Raw genomic sequence first — 6,425 nt, 5'->3', positions numbered from 1 at the left:
GCCCCGCTCTGCCCGCCCCTGCCCCCTGCACGGGGCTGCAGGCGGGGTGCCCTGGCCACACACCCAAGGGTCATACACCTCTCTCCGCTGCCCGACACAGGTAGGGTGGCCATCATAGAGGACAGCCCGGGTGTTCTCTTCATACGAAACCAGACGCCATTATGAACTCTATTTAAAAAAAAAAAAATAGAGGGGGGTTCATCGCTAGAGGACATAGTAGCAGAAAACCCGACTGTCCTCTATGATGGCCACTCTAGCCACAGGGCCCTTCTACTGGATCTGGCTCCCTGGTCCCACCTGGCTCTGGGGTTGCGGTGACTGGTGGCACTGCCTGGTGCCGCCTGGGTGGGCCCAGCGGGCTCCGGGGACCCAGCAGCCAGCCTGGCTGGCTCTAGGGCTCGGCCTGGACCCGTGGCACTTGCTTTTGGCTCCTTGGAGCCAGCTGGTTCTGGATCTCTGGTCCTGGCTGGCTCTGGGGTCACATGACGCTGGGCTGCGTGGACCCGGCTAGTGGCAGCCCGTATGAGAGATACCTACTGCAACCCCACCCTGCCGTGGTGGTGTAGGGGGCGCTCTGCGTGTGGAGGCAAAGTCATGGCCCCAGAGGTGGTCACTGCCAAGGCTCAGCTGCTTTTCTGTGTTGTAGCAACAACCAACTTCTTCTCCTGCCCTTTGGGGGGAGCTTGGAAGTGGGGGGTGGTTAGAAATGGGCTTGTGGGGGGGAGGTTGCACTGAATGGCTAATCCGCAGGGGGTCAGGTGGGAAGGTCCTGAACACCCCTAGGTCCTACAAGCCTGTCTGCCTCCCTGCCTCCCTTTTTCTGCTATGTGTCAGGGTGTTTTTAAGCCTCTGTTGGGAGTTTGCTACAGTCAGAGCTGGGGACTTAGACTGCAGGGTGCCAATGCTCCTGTTGGGACCAAAGCTCGGAGGTTGCTGACTAGGGGTTCTTGCCCTTCCGCTCAGGATCAGACCAAGTGCCTTATTTTGGGGTCAGGAAGGAATTTGACCCCATGGTCAGATTGGTAAGGATGGGGGGGTGGAGGGGTGAAGGGTTGTCTTCTTCTGTAGCTGGGGGTGTGCTTCTACCCAGGACCTCTTGAGCGTATATTGACAACATTTTGTAGAAGCAGGACGCAAGCTGCCATGGTTCTCCTGCTTTACCTGTGGCAGGTTATGGTGTTAGGTCTATGTTATGTCAGGGTTGACATTAGTTTTAGGTAGAGTTTTGATTACAGTTTGTATGGGAATGTTTGGATAGGGCTGATCCTGCCTGAGATGGGGGCCAGGGGGGTTGGACTAGATGACCTCCGGAGGTCCCTTCTGGCCTTACTTCTCTGTGGCTATGACCCTTCCCCCTCATTCTGCCAGACACCAGCGTTTTCACCTGTTAAAAAAAAATGTTAGATAAACAAAGCAGAGCACTAGCCCTTGAAGTTTCAAGGGGAAGAATAAAGTCACATAAAGGGTTATCTTTGCCTGAGAATGGCTTTTCCTTCTTCAGAAAACCCATCTCTTTATTTTTGTCTGGCTAGAAAAAAAATGCTTCTTCGGAAGTGCTCTGGTTGCATCTAAGTTGTGTCATTTTTTGCAGTCTCTTGTCTGATCCAGTCTTTCTTTTACTTTGCCTCATTTCGTAGGCAGCTCTGAGGGTAGAGTGGAAACCACAGGATTTTTCCTTGAAGGATTAGGGAAGAGGCTGGAGAAGCTGGCTAATTTCCTTTTACCTTATTCCCACAATAGACGGGACAGAGGACATTAACAATAGCACATTTTACCACAGTTTAGTGGCTGTGTTGGGAGGTTGGCAGTGTCGCTTTGCAGTATCACTATCTAGTGTTATTTTAGTGTTGGTTCTTGTGATTTTTCTAGTTAGCATTGTGGTGATACTTGATGTTCATCTTTAAAGCCCCCATGCCTGGAATCATATAGATTTCAATAGACATTTGGGCTGGAAGGGACCCCGGAGGATAGAGTCCAGCCCCATGCCCCAGGGGCAGGAAGTCAGCTGGGGTCATAGGATCCCAGCAAGATAAGCATCCAAATGCGTCTTGAAGGCGTTCAAAGTGGGTGCTTGAACCACCTCCAGCAACAGTCTATTCCAAACCTTGGGGGCTCAGACAGTTAAGTTCTTTCTTATGTCCAGCCTGAATCAGTCGCGGCGGATTTTGTGACTGTTCAGTCTTGTCATCCCTTGGGGCACTCTGGTGAACAGACATTCCCCCAGATCCTGATGAACACCCTGATAAACTTATAGGTGGCCATCAGCTCACTCTGAACCTGCGCTTTTCCAGGCTAAAGAGTCCCATGGCTCTCAGCCTCTCATCATAAGGCCTGTTTTCCTGACCTCTGATCATGTGCGTGGCCCTCCTCTGCACCCTCTCAAGCTTCTCCACATCCTTTTTGAATTGTGGAGCCCAAAACTGGGCACACTACTCCAGCTGCAGCCTCACCAAGCTCGAGTACAGCAGGAGAATGACATCCTGGGATTTGCTTGAGTAGCATCTATGGATACAAGCCAGCGTTTTGCTCGCTTTACTAGCTGCAGCATCACATTGGCTCATGTTCATCTTGTGGTCAATGATGACCCCCAAGTCCCTTTCATCTGTGGTCCTAACTAGGTAGCACTGCCGAGCCTATAAGGATGCTGCAGGTTTTTCCTCCCAAGGTGGAGAACCTTGCATTTTTCAGTGTTGAACACCATCAGGCTCTCGTCCGCCCATTTCATGAGTCTGTCAAGATCTGCGTGGATCACACTCTTGTCCTCAGGTGTGGATGCTATACCCCAGAGTTTGGTGTCATTGGCAAACTTGGCCAGTCTGCTTCTGACACCAGTGTCAACATCACTGATGAAGATGTTAAATAGTATAAGCCCAAGGACAGAGCCGTGAGGGACGCCACTGGTCACAGTGCCCCAAGACGATTGGCTCCCATCAACCACCACCCTCTGGGTCCTACCGCAGAGCCAGTTCCCTGGCCAGCAGATCGTGGTGTGGTCGAGGCTGCAATTAGCCCGTTTAGTCAAGAGGTGATCATGGGATACCAGATTGAAGGCTTTTTTAAAATCAAGATATACAACGTCGATCTCTTCCCCCTTGTCTAGGTGATAAGTCACCTGGTCATAAAAGGAAATGAGATTGGTCAAGCAAGACTTACCTGCAACAAACCCATGCTGGGTATCCCTCAGGATATCGCCTTCAACTCCTGATATGATTAGGAGATACTGGGTGCATCTACTCATTCATTAGTGTACCATAGTTACTGCACATTAAGTTTAGTACTTGGATAACCAAGTACTAAATCAATGTGCAGTAACTCACGTAGCCTAATACTACTGCACAGTAGTGTATTAGCATGGGTTTTGCATTGCACAGTATTGGACAGTGTTAATAGGCTACTGCGCAGTTACCATCTCATGTAGATGCACCCACTCTCAATGTTCATTTAAAAACAAAACACTCCCTCATAGACTCCTGCCCCAACCCCAAAACCACTTTCATGGTTGCAGATTACAAAAGTGGACCTCAGAGCACCTCAAAATGCAAAAATCAGTAGGCAAGCTTAAAAGAACCCCAGGTTTATTGTTTTTCGGTCAGTCTTATGATTCTTAAGTCAATCTTCTGCTTTTTAAATACCTGTTCTTGGGACCAGCATCATTAATTGGGCAGTGGTGCTGAGGTGCAAGGATGCAGCCTCCCTCAATGTGAACTGTTGCATGATATTTTGGGATATCTTGCTGGTGGCTTTAGTCTTTTGAAAGTGAAATATCTCCAACTCAAGGGCTGTCTCTGAACTTTTCCAGCTGAGCTGGTGCAGCAGAACTGGTTTAAGCAGAAATGGTTCAGTGTGTCCAATCCACATGCATATTGTAAAATGTCTATGTGCATCAACACACATGATCTTCTAAACCAGGGCTGTCCAGTCTCTGGGTGACCAGGGGCTGCATGCTCTGTGGGCTCCCCAGGACCTCCACCATGCAGCCAGTGCAAGCCTCCCCTGGCTGCCACCACACAAGACCAGGGTTTGATTTTATGTTTTAACTGTGTTGGTGGGGGAGCGGGGGCTGCAAAAAAAATCGGGCTGCCCATCACAACGCTCTAACAAAATTGGAACCCCCCGGTTATGATTTTCAAATCTTACAGGAGGAATCTCATCTCTTATGTGGGGGGGAGAGGGGGGACTCAGCCTCTCCACCTCACCTATAGTTCGAACTCTGCATGAGATACTCTTCCCACCCCCTTGCCCCTGCTATATGAGTTTCTGCTGCTGCCACTGAGCTGCCAAAGCAACCCTCTGCTGTATGAGCAGTGGGCTCACCCTGTCCTTTCCCACTGCTGCCCTGCCCCAGAGACCTCAGCCCTGCACCACCAGGAGTAATGGGAGGGGGACGTTAACCCCTAGTGGGCTGGATGCATCCCATGGGCAACCAGTTGAACAGCCCTGTTCTAAACCATTCATGTACTCTGCTGTCTGGGTGCCTAACTGATATTTTCTGGCATGTGTCCCAGAGGCAGTGTTCTGGGAAACTGTGAAAGGATAACCTGGTGCACTGCGGTACAACAGTGAAAGGACAGTTTGGTGCCATTATGTTAGTGGTATTTGGCCATACTGCTTCTGAGCCACTGAAATGATCCCATACGCTAGAATGTTGAACAACCACACTCCAGTCGACTGCACGTTGTTTTTGCAGGGCAATTTCTTTCCTTTGTTTCTGCTTTCTATTAAGCAGTGGTCAGCAAACTTTGCTGATCGCGCACCCTTATCAGTAAAAAAATTTTTGAGCACGCACCCCCAGTATATGTATATTTATTTATTTATAAATTATATACATGTACTACTTAGTGTTACACTGTACAAAGTTTGGAGACCACTGTACTACTGTACCTCCGCGTTGTGGAACTCCCACTCTTCCCTTGGGATACCTCGCATACCGTACGTGACACGTGACCATCTGACATATGGACTGAGTGAGGGCGCCAGTGTCAATCCGTATATTAAATATTAGTAAAGCTTAATTTCTTTCTTATTTTTTTAGATAAAAAATATAAATAGAAGTTCTAATATTTTCTTCCTGCATCCCAATGGATCGTCTTGCGCGCACCCCACTTTGGAGACCACTGCAGAGTTCTTATGCCTTTCTGGTATTTGTGAGACTTTGAAAAAATACCTTTTAAAATTCCTTTATATGTTAACATATTTTTAAACTGAAATCTGTATTGACAGACACAACTTTTACCTACTTTAAAAGGCAACAGTGAGTTGCTGCTTTGGTGAGTTGCTTCTGTTCTGCTGTGACTGTTAACTCTGCCTGCTCATTTAATCCTGGATGAAACTGGGTTAAAGTTGCAATGCTTTTGGCACACTTTATTGCCACTCAGCCATACAACTGAGTGCACAGATGCAACAGTTACATTGTACCTGTATCAATCAAGCACAGGGGTCTATTACAATTGGTATGTTTTTCTGACATACTACTATACTTTTGATCCCACTAGCTGAAAAATATACTATACATGGGTCACAATACTATAGTAACATTTATACAACGTGTATTTTTAAGTATGGTCATAAGCAGCAGCCTTTCCTTGGTTTTTTTTGCTTGATAATGGTACAATCCTGCTGTGAACAAAAAGGGAATTTATCTGGCATTTTCCTTAGAAACAAAACATCAGCAGCAGCAACAAAAATAGCAACCCTACCCTCTTCCAGGGGAAACAGGAGGGGCCAAAATCCATCCATAAATAGCCCCTGTCTTGCAATTGCAGATAATCGATTGTATGATTGAACACTTTTTTGATGAGTTGCACAGCAAGAAACCTGGGGAGAGTGACTGCAAGGTAGCTTGAAGGTTTATACCACACAAGATTATAAATATCTGTACGTTCTTCAGTGTGTAGGATGAAGATGTGGAAAATACCAACCAAAAGAAAAAGGTTGCCCTTTAATAAGTTGACTTCCACATGCTAGATCTAGGAAAGTTCAGAGCTACCAAAGCAACTGTTCCTGGAATTTGCCAAAGAGCCAGATGTTGCTGCTCTTATGGGAAAATTGTATTCCGCAACTTCATATTCATCATAGTCCGTGGTGGTCATGCAAGGAACAGGAGGAATGGCATGATGTTCTGTACGATAAACGGAAATCTGCAAGCTTTTCACTGCATTTTTCCACGTCGAGACTATTGTAGTGTTTAAAATGAAGTGCCAAAATTCAGTATTTGTAAACACTTTTGAATGCCAGTCATGTGGTGCAGATAAGAAACCTAAACAAACACAGGTTTTTTTTTACACATCTGCCCTCACTTTATAATGGGCATTGGAAAAAACATACACCCACACATTACTCATGCTTGTTGCTAGAGCTTTGAGCTATATACTAGTAAATTAAAAATTGTCCTTGCAATTCAAATGAGATTTTTGTTGCACTTGGGA

Source organism: Crocodylus porosus, unplaced genomic scaffold (genome assembly GCF_001723895.1).
Source record: "Crocodylus porosus isolate Cpor-Errol unplaced genomic scaffold, CroPor_comp1, whole genome shotgun sequence".
Lineage (NCBI taxonomy): Eukaryota > Metazoa > Chordata > Crocodylia > Crocodylidae > Crocodylus > Crocodylus porosus.
This window is presented reverse-complemented; position numbering follows the sequence as displayed.